General features: G+C 36.9%; 1 protein-coding gene across 4 annotated transcripts in view; it reads right to left on the reverse strand.

Annotated features, from left to right (window-relative positions):
* LOC138158427 (U3 small nucleolar RNA-associated protein 14 homolog A-like) overlaps positions 1 to 20,296 on the reverse strand; it is a 31,219-nt gene that overhangs the window by 9,502 nt on the left and 1,421 nt on the right. Inside the window, exon 1 of one of the 4 annotated variants that reach the window (XM_069084534.1) lies at positions 19,775 to 20,183. The exons of the other annotated variants lie outside the window; for them this stretch is intronic. The gene's annotated coding sequence lies outside the window, so the exon portion shown is untranslated. Of the gene's footprint in view, positions 1 to 19,774; positions 20,184 to 20,296 lie in introns of those variants that run through there. 4 annotated transcript variants of the gene reach the window in all.

Here is a 20,296-nt window from a genome sequence, read left to right on the forward strand (position 1 = left end):
CTTCTCCATCTGGTCCCTGCGCCAGCACCTTCCTCCCACCCCTTGCTTTTCCTTCCTCTTTTGTCTGTCATAAGACTATGAGCCCCTTGAGGGCAGGGACTGTCTTTTGCCTTTCTTTGCAGCCCCAGTGCTTAGCACAGTGCCTGGAATATAGTAGGGGCTTAGTAAATGTTGACTGACTGACACAGGGACATAAGATGGAAGGCTGAATAAAAGCAACAGCTATTAGTCCAGTTTGGCTAGAATGTAGAGTTCACGCAGGCAGACAATGTAAACAAGCCTGGGAAGGTAGAGGATAGAGCAAGAACTCTGGAGAGCCTCATGGAACAGTGTTAATGCTTGCCTCATGATGTAAATTGTAGTATAGTTGGCTGTGTGCTTATCTTGGCCTCCATACTAGACTGTAAGCTCCCCAGGAGCAAGGATTATGTTAGGCATCTTTGTATAATCGCTCTTATTTCTGAAGCATTTATTGTTACTGCTACTAACGGACATTGATATGGCCTGTTAAGATTAAAAACAGGTTTTCCTTACAACCCTGTAATGTGTCCTCATTTTACAGAGAAGAAAACAGGCTCAGAAAGGGCCAGACTTGCCTAAATTAACAGAGCTATGAAATGACAGACCTGGATTTGAACCTAGGTCCCCTGACTCTGTGTACAGCATTCTTGCCATCAAATCACACAAGGCTTTCCTCACAATGGCCCCATAACATAAGTAATACGAACAGTACTATCCCCATTTTACAGATAAAACTACCCTAAGGAACTGGGAAGGTAAGAGCCTGACTCCCAATTGTATACACAGACATACATCAGAAAGGGCATTTGAACTCAGGTCTTAGGGATCATAGGGTCAGAGATTTTAGAGCTGAAAGGAATCTTAGAACAACTCCCAAGTCTGGTGTTTTTGTTCATAAAATGTGCAACTTGTTCTTTTGTCTCCTGCCATACAGTATTTTAGACAGAGAGAGTTCTCAGTAAATATTTACAGAATGAGTGAAAGGATGAATGGGAAGACCTGGCCTCTGGTTATTCCAGGTCCTGTATCTATACAATTCTAAATTTATGAATTTAATTTATAGCAATATTATCCAAGGCAAGTTGCCACAGTATTTATCCTTTATCTCAGGAATAATTTTTTGTTTAGTGTGACCAGAGTAGGAGGAAAAGGAGGAATAAATGTAAAAACTCAAAGCAAATGAAGGATCTGACTTCTTTTTTTATATATATACTCTCTTGCCTACCATACACCTCGATCATACCATACACTTCCCTGAGTCGACACCAGTGAATGTACCCTGAGTTAGCAGTGAGAATCCCATGTTTATTTCTTTAAGCCTTGTGTCATAGTTCCAGGGGCATCTCTGCCTTTTTTCCAAATGATCTGTCTCAGAGGCCTGTTATACCATAGAAATTTCTAAACAGAGTTCACGATCTCTGAAGGTCAGAAGCATTTTCTTTTTTCACCAAGTCTCTGGAGAGATTGGAAACAAGCTGGAAACACAGTCCAAGGAACTATGACTATGGTTGATAGACTAGAGGCTTTGAAAGTCAGTATGGGCAACCATATCAGGGATCAGACCCTAACACCGTATATGTCAAGGGTACCTGCAAAAATAATAGGAGAGAAGGGGCTCAAGGAGGTATTGGTTTCTACTGGGGACCAGACCACAATCTAAACATAAGTGGTATACATCCTGGACAATAGACAAACCAAAGAGCATCATTAGAAGCAGCTACCAAAGGGACTGAGCAAGCAAAGACCCAAAATAAGGACAGACTTATTGTGTGCACAGATAACCAACTTATCACCAAAGGCATGAATGACTGGATTGACAAATGGAAAGAAAAAGGCTGGAAAACAGGTAAAAATAAAGATGTCCACAGAGACCAATTCACTAAGCTGGATAATATGACTAAAGATGTGAATGTTGAGTGGAAGAAGGTACCCATTCATTCAAAAGTTGAAGGCAATGCTGATGTTCAAAGATTAGCCAGAGAAGCAACTAGAAAGAAGTGAGACGACTCAAACGATACTTGCAGAAGGTGAAATTTAAAGTGTCACTCTCTTTAACCCTGCAATATACTCTCCCAATCATTTTCTCTTTACCTTTCCCCCTTGTGTTGGAGCTGTCTTCCATGGTTATCTTTTGTCCTTTTCTTTATATCCTTTTTTGGTTTTTCTATGTGCTATTTCAATTTTTCTTCAATAATATAAACAAAAATACTACCGTGTTTCCCCGATAATAAGACCTATCCCGAAAATAAGCCCTATTGAGATTGCTACTGTAGTGAAGGTGATCCCCTGCGCTACACGCTACATTACGGTACCCTCTGTATGCACCGTCCCCCCCCCCGGGTGAAACGCACACAGCGCTCCGAGCTGCATCCAATCAGAGCTGCAGCAGTGAGCGCATCATCCTGTTCTTCCCCAGTGATTTGCTTATTGAATAAAGGTACATTTTTTTGTTCACATTTACCTGTTTATTAAAATTGCTGTCAATGTTCATTAAAATAAGCCCTCCCCTGAAAATAAGCCCTCTGGTGTTTTTCTGTCCAAAAAATTAATAAGACAGTGTCTTATTATCGGGGAAACACGGTATATACTATAAACTATAAAAATTGTTCACATGTACTACTACTAATAATAATAATAATAGAAAGGCAGATATACTCATTTCTGTCAGATCCAATTGAACTCTGACTTGCTCAACTCTTGCCCCAGATCACCCAGAAACCAATCCAGACTGACTGACTGCTCACGTGACTTGGGATAATGGGAGCCACCAACTTTTTTTTCAAATAAAATAGCCTGTGAAACAAACCTTGCCATCTGCCCTGACACTGATTTCTAAGGAATTCCTGGTTTTACCATTTGCCCTGCTTGGATATACTACAGTATCCCAATATCATCCAGCCTTCTGACAATCTAAAGATGTCTGTCTGAGCCATGCAATCTTCCCCCCTGGTGCATTCTTATGATTTTTAGGACTTAGAACTTTTAAAAGGCTTTTCATTTACCCAGCAATTGAACTATCTAATATGTTATCTTTTCCCCAACCCCCACCCAAGTATGAAGTTAATCATAAACAGTCTTTCTGTAGTTGTCATTCATCCCCAGTGCTGAGCACAGCACTTGGAATGTTAGTGGAATAGGAATTCAATGTATGTTTTTTTCATTAAATTAAAAAAAAAAAAGACTAAGCAAAGGAATTTAAGATTCATGATAAAATCCAAAATAATGGTCTCATTCAAATACTTTAGTTAAAGGGAAAGGACCCAAATGTGGCAAGGAAGTGAAATCAAATCATTCAATAAGAAAAAATTACATTTGTATGTAATGGTGAAATGTACATTAACTGAGGCATTACCATAATTCTTTCTCTTTGGTCATGGTCTTAGGGGTTCTACAGAAAATATACATATGCCTTAAATATTACAGATTATATCCAATTGACTAAAAAAGCCTGTGTATAAGTAAAATAATGGATGAGACTGAGATGCCAAGATTAAACTAAACTAGATTAGTTACAGAAGCCTAGTGTGCAGTTTCAATGTAATTAAATTGATGATTTAATGTGTTTTTTAGCCCAGAATCATTTTAAGAGGTTCTGTATAGGAGCACAGAAATGGATGTGCACTCATCCAAGCTGTAGACCAATAAGAGCTTGTAATATTTTGGAGTCCTCTTGGCAAAGTAATCTATTCTCATCAATCTTAATTAACTCTATGGGAGAAAATAAGGCAGAGATATTTTTCACCCAATCATTCATAGGCATTTACTTAATATAAGAGAACAATCACAGACCTCATTAATATATTAATCTATGGCCAAAGAAGGTTTTGCAGTAAATGGCATGAAAATACCTCACAACATCTCTTCATTAGTGGAAGTGGAGAGGGTTTTCTGGTGGCATTCTCTGGTGACCTCAATATACCAGCAGAGTGCTATGTGGAGGTAGTGGTACTTGGTAGCACCTGGCACAGAATTGATATTAATCTTAAACATTTTCTTCTGGAATAAGGCTAAGTGCCAATTGTGGTAGGCTAGGTAGCAAGCATATGGAGATTTTTAAGTTAAAAAGCCTAGATTTTCTGGTTGCTATTGTTGTTTCTTTTCTTTTAGATTTTTCTTTTTGCTTTTTGGAGGTGGGAAGGTAGGGCAACTGGGGTTAAATGACTTGCCCAGGGTCACACGGCTAGTAAGTGTTAAGTGCCTGAGGTTGGATTTGAACTCAGGTTCTCCTGACTCCAGGGCCGGTGATCTATTCACTGAGCCACCTAGCTGCCCAGGTTGTTTCTTTTTTGAGAAAAGAAACCTCTACATTCTAGGCAAGTTGCAGGAAATCATGAAATTGTAAAGTCTACAGTTAATCACATTAACTAGACAGTAAACTCTGCAAAGGCAGTTACTCCCTTTACTATACCCAATAAATAATAATCAGCACTTATACTCCTTATTCAGAACTATCTCATCTGAGGCTTACAACAATCCTGTGAGGCAGGTTTCCAGGGTGTTACTATTTCCATTTTATAATGACCATCAGGAATGGTCATTCACCCGGGTCACAAAGTGAGTGTGAGAAGAGGGATTTGGACCCAGGCCTTCCTTACTCCAAGTGTAACATTCTGTCCAATAAACTATGCAGCCTCTCAAATAGTACCAAATGAGGGACTAATAAATCTAACTGGCTAGCCTGAAGTAGTGATCTGGTTTATTCCTCTGAATCAAGGCAAGTTTCACAATCCTAGTAGAATCAAGGAATCCTACAACTAGACAGTACTTGAAAGAGGACACACTTACTCAGCCCCCCTGCTTTCAGCACACTATCTTTAGATCCTTACAGAGAAGAAGATTCTAAAGCCTTCTTCAAAACCCTTCCTGTCAGGAATTCTTTCTTCAATCTGCCCCAAGTCCTTCCTATTGCAGTGTAAGTCAATTTCCTCTTGGTGCTTACCTAGCAGAGATAAAGAGCAGCTGACTACCATGCTTAGATAGCAATTTCTTATAGGTCATATCTTAGTTTTTAGTCTCAGTGGTTCTAGATCCTTTATCTTTTTTTTTTCATCACTATTATCTGAAAAATAAGCTTGTTTTACACTGGATTACTCTGAGGTAATTAAACTTATTATACAACTTACTTTATATTATAATTTTTAAGCCTGTAATTTAAATTCAATTAAAATCCAAACAAACATTTAGGAAATATTTACTATGTGTCAGATACTCTGCTAGGCACTGGGACAAGCTAGTACAAAGAGGTCTGACACATGCAAATGGTAGAATTGTGCCTTAAAGGAACCACTGAAATAGATATGTAAATTCAAAATTACTGTATAAATATTACTTGAGTAAAATTGGTATCATTTTCATCAGAAAAATAATCAAGAAATTAAGGTTCAAATCCTGGCTGTGCAGACTACAATCTGTTGGGTCTTGGTAACATCATTTATCTTTTCTCTAGGCCTCAATTTCCTCATTTGTAAAAGGAAAGAGTTATACTACATGATATAGCTCCAAATTTTTTGATTTCTGACTTGGCTTCTTTTCCAGAATTCAGATCTTGACGGTGATGTCTGTCCTTGCCCCATTTTCACTAAGGAGTGTCTTTTCTAGTCCTCCCAAATGTATACAATTAAGATCCTCATTCTTGAATTATCAGGGTAAAACCTAGGTATCAGGAAAGTCAAGTTATAAGCATTTATAAGTAAAGGAGTAACTTCAGCATGGCACAATCTAGCAATTATCATCAGTCAAACAAAGAGAGGACAGAAAGCAAAGTAAATTCACCTTGTTAAATGGTTACCGCTTGAGCACTAATGAAAATTGCTCTATAAATGACAAAGTAATGGGCCAGCTACTGCAGTCCATAAGAAGGCAAATGGACAGCAGGATCAGACCCAATACCAGTAAGTGTTCCCAAGGTGAGGGCAACTTTCATCTCAGTGCTGAATCTCACCAAACAGGAAGAATTACTTTCCTTGGCAACAGATAGATTAATTGTATAAATTACACAAAGGAAATGCAAAGTTCCATAATGCAAGACATTGATTAATGATGCTCTCCTGATTTATTGTTGTGTATTTTTAAACCAAGGCTATTTAAAACAGAACTAATTTAAAAGCTAGTATTTAGGCAACACTTGATTATTGCTCAAGATTTACTCTTATGCTAACAAGAAAATTATTCTATGTTTTTTTCAGTGTCTGGGACAAAGGTTGAACAACTAATAAAGTGACTGGTCAGGTGGTAAGTACTCCGAGGTTGTTTTTTATGTACCGGCTTCTTGGTCTCTTTAATTGTTTTCCATTATTCTTGAGGATGTTCTTGAACTCTCATTCAACAGAACCAGATATTTCATAATTATTAACAAGTGGATATTTTTCTATTTACTTATGCAAATGTGTTTTCATCTGCTAGGGAACTCCCTCTCTCCCCTGGAAGATCTCAATTATGATGCAAATCACAATTGTCTAAGAATTAATAAACAAATCTTAGAGAACTGCCAAAGGCATATAGAGATTCACTAATTTACCCAGAATCACACAGCTATTTAGTGTCAACTGTAAAATTTGAACTCAGGTCTCCCTGGCAGAAAACCTAGCACTATATCCATTATACCACAAATAGATCCTAAGTTTCAACTATTAAGCAAAATTCCCTTTCTGCATACATATAAATTAAGGGCCTGCTAAAATTCCCCCCAAACATTTTAAATATGTCCATGTGAATCATTAAGCAAGGCAAACAACTCAAAAGCATGGGATCTCACACAGACAGAAAAGGACTACAGTATTTCACCAGTGCTATGTCAAAGTCTGTAATACAAAGCACTGGAGCACACATGCTCAACCTAGTCTTCAACTTACTCCAATTCCAAAGGGGTTTTTGTATTGTCATTAACAGGCGGTCTGGATGAGGCAAATGCTTAAAACAAGTAGCAAAATGTAGCAGACACACAATCTATATAATTCAAAAAGTACATCATAGGTCATGAATGGCAAATGTCTATCAAGTTATAAGTAATCTGTTGAACCCTCGGTTCCTATAGAATAAATTGTACTCAATAATGACCTGAAATCAAAAGTTGGGAACCAATTTTTACAGCAAGTATCTCTGGTAAAGGCCTCGTTTCTCTAATATATAGAGAACTGGGGGGGGGGGGGGGGGGGGAAAGGGCTAGGTGGCGCAGTGAATAGAGCACTGATCCTGGAGTTGGGAGGACCTGAATTCAAATCCATCCACTGGCACTTAACTCTTACTAGCTGTGTGACCTTGGGCACAAATGCCCTGCCTTCCCCCTCCAAAAAGAAAAAAAAAAGAAATGGAGAACTGGGTCAACCTTCTAAGAATACAAGTCATTTCTCGCCCCCCCCCCGCCCCCGAACTGATAAATGGTCAAAAAATATGAACAGGCAGTTTTCAGGCAAAGTAATCAAAGCTATCTATAGTGGTAAGAAGAACTGCTCTAAGTCATTACTGACTGGAGAAATGCAAACGGAAACAACTCTGGAGCACTACCTCACACCTATCAGACTGGCTGATATGACAGAAAAGGAAGATGATAAATATCGGAGGGATAGAGGAAAATTGGAATGCTAATGCACTGTTGCAATCTGGAACTATGCCTAAAAGAGAAACTGTGTACACCCTTTGATTCAGTAATACCACTACTAGGTTTGTATCTTGAAGAGATTTTTTTAAAAAGGAAAAGAACCTACATGTGCAAAAATATTTATAACAGCTCTTTTAGTAATGGCAAAGAAATTGGAAATAGAAGGGATACCCATCAATTGGGGACTGGCCAAACAAGTTATGGCATATGATTTTAATGGGATATTATTAGTTTATAAGAAATGATGAGCAGGATGGTTTCAGAAAAAAACTTGGAAGGACTTAGATGAACTGATGTAAAGTGAGCAGAACCAGAACACTCTACACAGGAACAGCAATATTGCATAATGATCGACTGTGAATGACTTAGCTATTCTCAGCAATGCCATGATCCAAGACAAATCCAAAGGATTCATGATGGAAAATGCTTTCCATATCCAGAGAAAGGGCTGAATGCAAGTCTGAATGCAAATTGAAGCATGGCATTTCTCACTTTCTTTTTTTCATGATGGGTTTTTTCTTTTGATCTATGTTGTCTTTTACACCATGACTAATATAGGAATATGTTTTTCATGATTGCACATGTATAACCTATATCAAACTGCTTAGGGTGATTCAGGAACGAGGAAGGAGGAAGAAAGGGAATTTGGACCTCAAAATTTTAAAAAATGAATGCTAAAAATATTTACATGTAATTGGGGAAAAAATTAAATATTATTTTAAAAAAAGACTGCCCTGAAATCATGTGTCCAGAGACGGTAGGCAAAAATGTAGTATAAGTATTGTGGTTGCAGACTTGGCATCTGCACTAACTACATGTCTAACCAGCATTAACTCTTAAGTCACATAACCTCTCTCAGTCTCATTTTCTGCAGCTGGAGTAGATAATCTCCAAGGTCCCTTCTAGCTCTAAAATGCTATATAATCCTTTGATTATAGAGCATGATAAAGAGGCTTATAGTTTAGTACCATTAGGATGCACTGAATGTACTCCTGAAAAACTGCTCATGGAAAATAAACTACATAGATAGAAATATATGCAAATAAACAGCCCAGCATGAATAAAAAGCAGGCCCACAATCACATATGGCATTAAAACAGACCGCTAAAAATGCTAAAAACCCAAGAAATGCAAAGTCAAATTAAGTCTCATATGACTAAGAGAAAAACACACGGTTCCGATCAAAAAGGTGAAATGTACCTGGTACAAGAGCATCAGAATCCCATAACCCCTGGCAGAGGGCGTCATCATGAAAGTGGAAAAGTGTCTAGGTGGAACATGAAATATCTTATGAAAATTAATGATACATCTGAATTTCAGCCAAAATCAGATATAACTCCACCGTACTCAACTGGACAAGAGCTGACAGAAGTGGGATCTGAGCCCGGCGACAAAGACTTTGCTTGGACTTTGGTAATAGTGACTGAGATAGATAACTATAAAGAGAGCCATGACATTAATAATGTTGGGATCAATGACACAGACAAATCTAATTTAAAGATCATAGCCTCAGTTGGAGGCTTAAGGAAGCCTGCTGTTTAAAAAAAAAAATTATGTGCAAGTCAGGCGACTTGTTGGTATGAAATGCAATTGGCTTTTAGAAAAAAAATAATGAATATCACAATGCACAATTAGTTATATTTCCCTTTCTGTCTTGTACAAGGGTTGTAAACATAGTTCTGTGGTCAAGAGATATGTCCTTTCCCAAATGATGGATGGTGTGAAATGACAAGTAGACCCTCCATTCAACTTCTATTAAGCAGAAGAGCTAAGACCCTTCACTGAAAGTTCAGGCCAAGGTTTTATTACATACACTGTTCATGAATATGTTTTTCTGATGTAAGAGTTAAGTAACACACTGCTACTTAGTGCTAGCCAACTTCCATATAAAAGAGAATCTCATTCCAAACCTCATTCCATCTACTATCAAAAAAATTAACCTGGAAAACAAATTGAGGACATATAATTTAAGAATCATCTATCAAACTTCCTGAAAACCATGAATAAAAACAAAACAAAGCAAAAAACCCTATCTTGAATACTTAAAAAAAAATCAGAACTAAAGACTTCGCACATTAAAACCAGAAATCAAAAGGAAAATCTAACTAGATATTTCCAGATAGAAACCCTAAAAATGAGAACTCCAAGGAAGGTCAGAGCCAAAATCCTGGGCTTCCAGGTCAAAGGAAAAAAAAAATACTGCAGGCAGCCAAAAAGAAAGAGTTCAAATTCCAAGAAACTACATACAGTAAGGATCACAGAAGACTGGACATGTACTACTATAAAGAAGAGATTTTTAGGAGCTGCCATTCCAAAAGGCAAAAGATAATGGCTTGAAACCAAGAATAACTCACTTGGCAAGATTGAATACAATCTTAGAAGGGAAAAAAAGGACCTCTCACAGAATAGAAGACTTTCAAGCAGCCCTGATGAAAAACCCACAACTGAGTAGAAACTTTGAAATGCAAAGTCAAGAAAAACTGGGAAAAGTAAAAGATAAGAACAACTGGAAAGATTTATGTGAGGGGAAGGGAAGGGAATAAGTATTTATACAGCACCTACTATGAACTAGCACTATGCTAAGCAGTTTAAAAATATTACCTCATTTGATCCTCACACAGCTGTTATTATCACCATTTTACAGTTAAGAAAACTGAGGCAAACTGTAAGTGACTTGGCCAGTGTCACACAGCTAATAAATGTCTGAGGTTGAATTTTAACTCAGTTCTTTTTGACATCAGATCCAGCACTGTATCCAATGCACCATGAGCTGATGACAAAAGGCTTATATTCTATTGGGAAAGAAGAAAGGAGGGTCCCTTAAGAACTCTCATGTCTTCAAGGGTAATAGAAGGAGCTAAATAAGACAAACAGAGAGTCTGAGGTGGTTTTGTTCAGTTTTGATGGCCATAAGAAAGAGGTAGGGGGTAAACAGACTAAAGAAGAAAGGCAAAAGAACATAGTAGAATTTAAATCCCTCATGATGAAGGTATACAGGAAGAGGGGTCTACCCACAAGAAAGAGCAAGCATCGAGTAAAGCCAACTCTTAGCAAAGGAAGGTTTTACACACACACACACACACACACACACACACACACACATATACACACACACGAGTTTGGAAAAGGGAAGTTAAGAAGGATGGCAGATCCAGAGAAGGAATAGTCTAAAGTAAAACAAACTCCAACTTCAAAGAGTGAATCATAAAAAGAAGTGCAAAGGAAAGAAAATGAGGTAAGAACCTATGATCCAGATCTGGGCAAGGAGAAAGAAAGAAGTGTATTGGAGAAGAGGAAGACCGCTCTTTTTTCCACCCCTTTCTTCCTCTTTGTAATGAGACAGGCAGAAAACAAAGAGAGGAAAAAGTATAAGGGAATATGATGAAGAGACACATATAATTAACAATCACAACTGAATGTGAATGGTATGAAATAACTCAAAAAACAGAAAAGGGCAGCAGAATGAATTAAAAAGCAGAATCCAACAATTTTTTTTACAAAAAACATAACCGAAACATAAAAATTTAAAGGACTAGAGCAAAATCTACTATTCTTGAGATGAACTAAGAAAAACAGTTTTTTAAAAAGCAAGGGTAGCAATCACAATGTCAGGCAAGGTAAGAGCAAAAATAGGTTTGATTAAGAGAGATTAACGGGGAAATAAGATTATTATCACAATTAATAAGTGACAATTAATATCAGTCTTTAAGACATATGCAACACATGGCATAGCACCTCATTACATAAAGGAAAAAGTTAACCAAATTACAAGAAACTGAAATAGTAGGGGATTTCAATGTACAATGTCACAACTAACAAAAAATTAAGCAAGAAATAAGTTAAAGAAATTAACAGAATTATGGAAAAGTTAGACATGTATCTGGAGAATACCAAATAGGAACAAAAAGTAGAATATATATAACTCATCTGTGCATGACACCTTTACAAAAATTGAACATTTGCTGGGACATAAAAGCTTCATAAACAAATGCAGAAAAGCAGGCATGGGGCAGCTAGGTGGCACAGTGAATAGAGCACAGGTCCTAGAGTCAGGAGGACCTGAGTTCAAATCTGGCCTCAGACACTTAACACTTACTAGCCATGTGACCTTGGGCAAGTCACTTAACCCCAACCACCCTCCAAAAAGAAAAAAAAAGAATAGGAACAGGCAGTTCTCAAAAGAAAAAATCCCAAACTACCAAGAATCATATGAAAAAATTCTCCAAATCACTTAAAAATGCAAATTAAGACAACTCTCACATTTCACCTCATTCCCCAAAGATTGGTCAAGATGTGTGGTGCCAATGCAATATTTACAGCACCCATGATCACGATAAAAACCATGACTATAAATATTCCCACAAGGTACTCGATCACAAAATATAACAAACTCCATATAGAGGACAGAAGCAAAGCATTTATTTAGACACCAGAAAACCAAACCACAAAACCAGTAAAATGATTCTATCACAATAGTAAAGAAGTTAACAAGCTATAACAACACAGAGAGCCACAGCATCCTTTAGCCTTTCCACAAACCAATATTAGATCAATATTTACTCATGAGCCTATCTGACCCCTTGGCTGAGTATTCTCTCCCCCAGTCATCTAGTGTAGCTCTGACTCCCAGCGACCTGTGGGCTCTGTGCTACCCTTTAGCAAACTCTTCCCACCACAGGCTCCATGTGATTACATTCAGCCTATTAGGGGGCTGAGTTTTCTTTCAAAGAAGGGGAGATCTTCAAATTCCCATTTCAATTACAAGATGACAAAAAGGAAAGCTCAGGACTGCTAAAGATGGCAGTCTCTAAGGGAGTTAAAGTTCTGCTTGTTAGAAGAATTTGAAGAAGGTCATAATGAAGTAGGTCAAGGTAAGATTGGCTGGGGAATTGAAGATGATGAAAAAGATATAATACTTAGTATGGGGACAGGCATCTTAAGGACAAGTTATGAAAATAGAATATACAATCTGTAAGTTGAATGTGGCATTCCTAAGCACCTCCCAAAGCTAGTCTCATAACCAGAAATAATACAAATGGGACAACTAATTCCAATGGAATAAGGGATACATAGAGAAGACCAGTGATGGAAAAATGGAAAAATTCTTATAGCACTGAAGTTAGACATCAAGCATTAATGCAGTCTAATAATGTCCAAAGAAAATATGAAGTTGCCACATCCTTCAGAAGGACAAACATATAGTATAGGAAGTAATTTTAACAGATCTCATATTTATTGGAACCAACAACTTTCTACTCATTTAATGTCTTAATGACTAATTTTCAAAATGCAAAGCCTACACATTAAGAGTTTATCTGGTATATTTGACTTGGACATCTGTAAGAATATATTTAATATACGTACACCCATTATGTTTTCATGCCCAATCAGAAGAAAAATGAAGCACAATTTCTTCCCCTCTTATTAAGGCACTATCATTTAAGCATAAACTCAGAGTACTCCAAATGAATTCATGTTTTATAAGATGAAAGCGTGACAAGAAATGTCAGATTGCTGTGAAATAATATGTTTCAGAAATCTAATTTCTCAAGAAGAAAAATTACAAATGGCTTGCTTTATCCATCTTGCTTAGTGGAAGAGGTTTGATTTAAATTGTTTGAAATAGCAGGTACAATAAATAATGTTGCTAATTCTGTTTAATTTTTGAAGATGTGTGGGCATTACTAGTAGTAATAAAAAAAAGCATGTTTGAGATTGTTTTTATACCTGTATTTATAAAAAATGGGATTAAGGGGTGGGATGGATTTCTGTTTTAAAGCAGCTCTTTTTGTGTTACATGAAACATAGTAAATACTTGTTTATAGTCTTTGTTCAGATAAACTAAGAATTTAAGTTTAAGTAAAAAACAACAACAAAGAAATTGGTGTGTGGATGTTATTCTGAAATTCAAGTCAGTAGTAAAATGTAAATAAAACATGGAAAGTATCCTCAAAAAAACCAAAACTGACCCAAAAAAAGAAAAGAAAATGATTATTGTTGGAGATACTATGGTAGGACACTGCAGTTAATTGCTGTTCTGAGTTATTTTTTAAAATGTTTTACTGATTCTTTTTAAAAAATCATTCCTTGTCACCATCTCATGTCACCTAAGTTCACTTCAATAAAACAAATCACAATGTCGGCCATGTCTGAAAATGTATACCTCATTCCAAACCCATATTATTGTTTTTCTGTCTAGATTGCAAGGGCTTTAACCTGGGGTCCATGAACTTTTAAAAAACATTTAGATCATTGTGTTTCAACAGAATTTGTTTCCTTTATAATTCTATGTATTTTATTTTATACATATAAAAAATATGATTCAGAGAAGGGCTCCCTAGGCTTCACCTAAAGGCTAAAGAGGTTCATGATACAAAACAGGTAAAGAACCCTTTGCCTTTAGAGTCTTTAGAAGCAAGATGGAGCCACTTTATTTTCTGCTCTCAAGTCAAAGCTGGTCATTGTACTGTTGAGAATTCCCAAGTTTTTTCCATTTTTTTCTTTACACTACTGTTGTTGGTGTGTAAAATGTCCCCCTCATTCTTCTTAACTTCACTCAGCACCAAATATGTCTTTCCAAGTTTCTCTGAATACTTTAGATTTGTCTTTTCTTATAGTGCAGTAATATTCCATTATATTCACGTACTACAATTTGTTCTGCTATTTACCAGTTAACGGGCATTTATTCTTCTTCCAGTTCTTTGTTACTACAAAAGGGAGCAGTATAAATATTTACGGAATTATGGGATCACTCCCTGGCATCGATCTCCTAGTTGTATTGCTAGGTATCACTTAGTGACTCTACGCTAAGTTTGAGTTGTTTTGCAGAAGAATTGGACCAATTTAAGGGTCTACTAATGATGCATCAGAGTATCAGTCTTCTCATAGCCTTCCCAACAGTGGCTATTTTCATCTGTCATCTTTTCCAATAGGTGTGAGACAGAATCTGAGAAATGCTTTCATTAGCATTTCTTAAAAGGCATTTTCGTCCCTTTTTTCTGATTTTCAGGAGAGTTTGGATATATAAGGTTACTGGGGGGACAGACTAGGATGATGGAAGGGTTTTGTGTATTTTATTATTATAACAATAATTTTATCATATTATGATAGTGCCATATTTGGTATTGCGTAAGGCTCAAACCCTTGGGAAGATGTCAGGATATAATCTATTGGATCTTTCCATCTGACTTAATGGAGATTGTAAGATTTAAAAAGAAAAAAACCCTTCAACATTAACATAGGAAGAATTCTAAATGTCTATACTAAGAAGAATGGGTACATAGTAGCCTCCTTGAAGCCCTCTGAGTCAGCTAATTTCACTTTTTTTTTAAAATAGTCTTGAGGTCTGTGGCCACAGTACATATAGACTTGCTTCCATGGTGTAATGGAATAACTGATACTTAATTAGTATGTCTGGGCTTGGGAAGCACTGTATATATCTGTTCTCATTTGATGATTGGTCAAAGTTGAGGTCACTGGCCGTGGAGCCTGGGCTGAGTAGAAATGCTTTTCTGAATGGTCTGAGGTTCTCACCTCCAAGGAAGCTTTAGTTGACAGTACCAACTTTCTGCCTCCTCCCACATTTTCCCACTTGATGAGACCTCTCCAAACACTGATTTTTTTTTATTGAGTCAGTGAATAAAGACTTATTCAGCACCTACTATGATCTCGACACTAGGCTAAGCACTGGGGGATAAAAAAAGAGTCAAAAGACAGTTCCTGCCCTTAGAGATCTCACAATCTAACAGGGTAGACAACAAATAAACAAATATATACAAATAAGCTATATGTGGAAAAATAGGAAATTAAGAATTCAAAGTGGGAAGGCATTAGAATTAATAAGCGTTGTGAAAGGCTTCTGTAGAAGACAGGATTTTAGTTGGGACTTAAAGGAAGCCAGTAGATGGAGATAAGGAAGGAGGGCATTTCAGACATAGGAGATACCCAGAGAGAATGTTCAGAGCCAAGAAATAAAATGTCTTATTTGTGGCCAAGAGGCCAGTGTCACTGAACTGAAGAGTACAAGTTGGGGAGTAAGGTATGAGAAGAATGGGAAGGTAGGAATGGGCTAGGTTAGCAAGGTGTTTGTTGCACACCAAACAGATTATTCTGCATTTGATGCTAGAAGTGACAGGGAGCCACTACAGTTTATTGAATAGAGGGGTGACATGATCAGATTTACATTTTAGGAAAAATCACTTTAGTGACTGAACAGAATGGGGAATTGGAATTGGGAGAAATGTGAGGCAGGCAGACCCACTAGCAAGCTGTTGCAATAAACCAGAATAATCCAGGTACAAGTTGATGAGGGCCTGCACCAGAGCGGTGGCAAGGTCAGAGGAGGGGAGGTGCATTTGAGAGATATTACAAAAGAGGCCTGGGGCAACAGATTGAATAAGGATGTTAAGTGACAGATAGTGAGGAGCTGAGGAGGACACCTAGGTTGTGAGCCTGAGAAACTGGGAGGATGGTGTTACACTCTATAATAACACAGAAATTAGAATGGGAGTTTGGTTTTGGACATGTTGAATTTAAGATGTCTACTAGACATCCAGTTCCAGGTGTCTGAAAGGCAGTTAGAGATAAGAGACAGGGGGCGGCTAGGTGGCACAGTGAATAGAGCACTGGCCCTGGAGTCAGAAGGACCTGAGTTCAAATATGGCCTCAGACACTTTACACCAAACTAGCCATGTGACCATGGGCAAGTCACTTAACCCCAACTGCCCTACCTTCTCCCCTCCAAAAAAGTAAAAAAACAAAACAAAAAAAGAGAGAGATGAGAGATGGGAGATGAGCAGAGAGATTGGTGGAGGAAAGGAAGATTTGAAAATCAGCAGTATAAAGATGGTAATTAAATCCATGGGAGCTGAAGAGCTCAACAAGTAAAGTAGTATAGAGTGACAAGAGAAGAAGACCCAGGACCAAACCCTTAGGGACACCTCTAATTAGAGGGAGTGATCTGGAGCACTGGATCCAGCAAAGGAGACAGAGGAATGGTCAGAGAGGTAGGAGGAACCAGGAGAGAGTGGCGCCCCAAAAACCTAGAGCGAAGAGAAGATCTGGGAGGAGAGAGTGATTAACTACAGAGAGGACAAGGAGAAGAAGGATTAAGAAAAGGCCATTGGATTTGGCAACTATGAGATCATTAGCAATTTTGGGAAGAAAATATAGATTTTTATATTGATTTTTAAATTGAATTTACACTGGAGAAAAAAAGAAAAGTGATTTTTTTTAAAAAAGCCTAAAAAACTTTTTTATTGCTATTATTGCAACAACAGCTCTACACTACTATAACAGGATGGCAAGTATGAAAGGTCTTAACTGTTTTCAATATTAACTGGTAGGCAATTCTATATCTTAAGCAACTAAGTAAATGAGTTCTTGTGTTTGCCACCCCCTCACTAGTAGTTATGACATGGGGATAACATCCTCCTAAGGAAAGGATTATAAAGATGCAAAAATTTTCTAATCAAAGATATAAAAGTTTTTTTTTCAATTAGAGCAGTGAACTTTGAGAAAACAATGAGATCAGACTTTTCTCTAAGAACTAAAATATTAAAATGTATATAATTGGCTTTCAAATATTTCTAATCAGATAAGTTTCAAAAATTAGATTAAAGATTTTATATGTAAAATTGCATTGAAAATTATTAGGGTAAAATTATTTTTCCACTTGAAGTATCTATTTGATAATTTTAATAGACAGGAAGGCCCATTTTACAAGTCAGGCCCCCGTAAAATCTTTTTAAAATTCTTCTTTCAGCTTATTAATAGCAGTGTCCATAACAGGTATAGGGTTTAGGTAAAAAAAGAAATGACAAGTGGTATTTAACAAATGAAATTCTCTTTAAGTTTCAGATTAATTATGAGTTCTTAATTTGATGTCTTATAGCTCTATTGTTAATAAGATCAAAACCATAAGGGTTGAGCTGGTTTTCACCACATAAGCTAGTTATTGGAAAAGCAAATGTAGGAGTTTGTACTAAATTGTACAGGCAATATTGTGGAGATATTGAGGGTTCAGTTCCAGATGAGGACAATAAAGTGAGTCACATGAAAGTTGTGGTTTCCCAGGGCATGTAAAACATGTTTACACTATACTATAGTCTATTAAGTGTGCAATAGTATTATGTCTTAAGAATGTATATACCTTAATTTAAAATACTTTATTGCTAAAAAAAAAATGCTAACCATCATCTGAGCCTTCAGCAAGTTGCAATCTTTTTGCTCGTGGAGGGTCTTACCTCAGTTGATGGCTGCTGACTGATCAGAGTGGTTGCTGAAAGATGCAGTAGCTATGGCAATTTCTTAAGGTAAGACAACAATGAAGTTTGCCATATTGACTGACCCTTCCTTTTATGAAATATTTCTCTGTAGCATGAAATGCCATTTGATAACATTTTACCCAAAGCAGAACTTCTTTCAAAATTGGAGTCAATCCTTTCAAACCCTGCTGCTGCCTTCTCAACTAAGTTTATTTAATATCTTCAATGTTGTTGTATCTCAGGGGAATAGGGAGACCACAGGATAGGGAGTGAGATGGGGGAATGGCTGGTGGGTGGAACAGTCAGAACACACACAACATATATAAAGTTCACCATCTTACATGGGCACACAATTCATGGCACCCCAAAACAATTACAATTTAATAGGATAAATGGGGGAAAATAGGATGAAGGGAAATACATAGTGATCATAATTGTGAAAAAATATTTTAGCAAGTTTCTTTGATAAAGGCCTCATTTCTTAAATATACAGAGAACAGAGTCAAATTTATAAAAAGTAAGGGCCGTTTCCCAATTAATAAATGGTCAAAGCATATAAACAGACAGTTTTCAGATAATGCAAACAAAGCTATCTATAGTCACATGAAAAAATATTCTGAATTATTACTTATTAGAGAAATACAAATTAAGACTATTCTGAAGTACCACCTCACACCTATCAGATTGGCTAATATGACAGAAAAGGAAAATGACAAATGTTGGAAGAGATGTGGGAAAACTGAGACACCAAAGCACTGTTGATGGAGTTGTTTATTCAGACAACCATTCTGGAGATCAATTTGGAACTATATCCAAAGGATTATAAAACCCTCTGACCTAGCAATATCACTACTAGGTCTATATCCCAAAAAGATCAAAGAAAAAGGAAAAAGACTTATATGTACAAAAATATTTATAGCAGCACTTTTTGTGGTGACAAAATATTTGGAAATTGAGGGGATAACCATCAATTGGGGAATGGTTGAACAAGTTGTGGTATATGATTGTAATGGAATATAACTGTGCTATAAGAAATGACAAGCAGGATGATTTTAGAAAAACCTGCAAAGGCTTACATGAACTGATGCAAAGTGAGCAGAACCAAGAAAACATTGTACACAGTAACAGCAATAGTGTCTGATGATCAACTGTGAATGACTTAGCTATTCTTAACATATGATGATCCAAGAAAATTGCAAAGGACTTATAATGGAAAATGCTCACTCTCTCCAGAGAAAGAACTGATGAAGTCTGAATGCAAATCAAAGAATACTTTTTTTTAAACTTTATTTCCTTGCCTTATTTTTGGTCTTTTTCTTTCACAACATGACTAATAAGGAATTGTTTTGCTTGACTACACATGTATAACCTATTATCAATTGTTTGCCTTCTCAGGGAGGAGCAGAATTTGGAACTCAATATTTTAAAAAGAAATGTTAAAAAGTGTTTTTATATGTAATTGGGAAAAAATAAAATATTAGAACTTTAAAATATATTTTAAAATGCAACAAAGCACATCACAATAAAACAAGATATGCCTGTATTGAGTCTTGTTACTGGAAGATTTTAGTAAAATTACCTAGGATTCTTTGCAAGTGACTTGGAACCAAAGAAGCAAATACATTTAGGAGGAGCCCCTTTCAGAGGTGCCCTGAGAATGAAGCCTGTTTCAGAATGTCCAAGAGAAGATGCTTTCAGGTACCATATAACTACACGGAATATCTGGGATCCAAGATAAAATGTGCTGATTAAACAGACATTGAGAGTGAGTTAGTAGGATACAAGAAGACTCTGATGTTAGTTAATACTAATTACCATTATTATATTACTTTGGCTTTTGGGGGTTTGTTTGCTGAATTTTCCCAGTTATGGAGAGAGATAATACATTTACCTGGTCTTTGTGTCTTTTAAAGGGCTTCTCTGACTACACAGAACCTAGGCAGGGAAAAACACTTCTGGTTAAGACACTAGCTATGTGCATGAGACTACCAACAACTGTCACTTTTCTTTTTGTTATCTTTGCCAATTTGGGGGGTTTGAGGTGAAATCTTAGAGCTGTTTTAATTTGCATTTCTCTTATTATTAGTGATCTGGAGAATTTATTTTTCATATGGCTGTTGGTTGATAGCTTAGATTTCTTCCCTTGAGAACTATTCTTAGCCTTTGACCATTTATTTGTTGCAGAATGGCTCCCTCTCTTCTTTCTCTCCTCTCCCTTCCTCCTTTCTTTTTCTTTTCCTCCCTCCTTCTCCTCTTCTTTCCCTTCTTTCCTCCCTTCCCTCTCTCTTCTCTCCCTCCCCCTCTTCCTTCTTTCTCTTCTCTCCTTTCCTCCCTTCTTTCTTCCTTCTCTCTTCTTCTTTCCTCCCTTCCTTCTCCTCCTTCTCTCTCCCTTCCCTCCCTCCCCCTCTTCTCT

The sequence above is a fragment of the Petaurus breviceps genome, unplaced genomic scaffold, assembly GCF_028583685.1.
Source record: "Petaurus breviceps papuanus isolate PSGF00001 unplaced genomic scaffold, PetGlider_PUasm1.0 115, whole genome shotgun sequence".
In the NCBI taxonomy this organism is placed as follows: domain Eukaryota; kingdom Metazoa; phylum Chordata; class Mammalia; order Diprotodontia; family Petauridae; genus Petaurus; species Petaurus breviceps.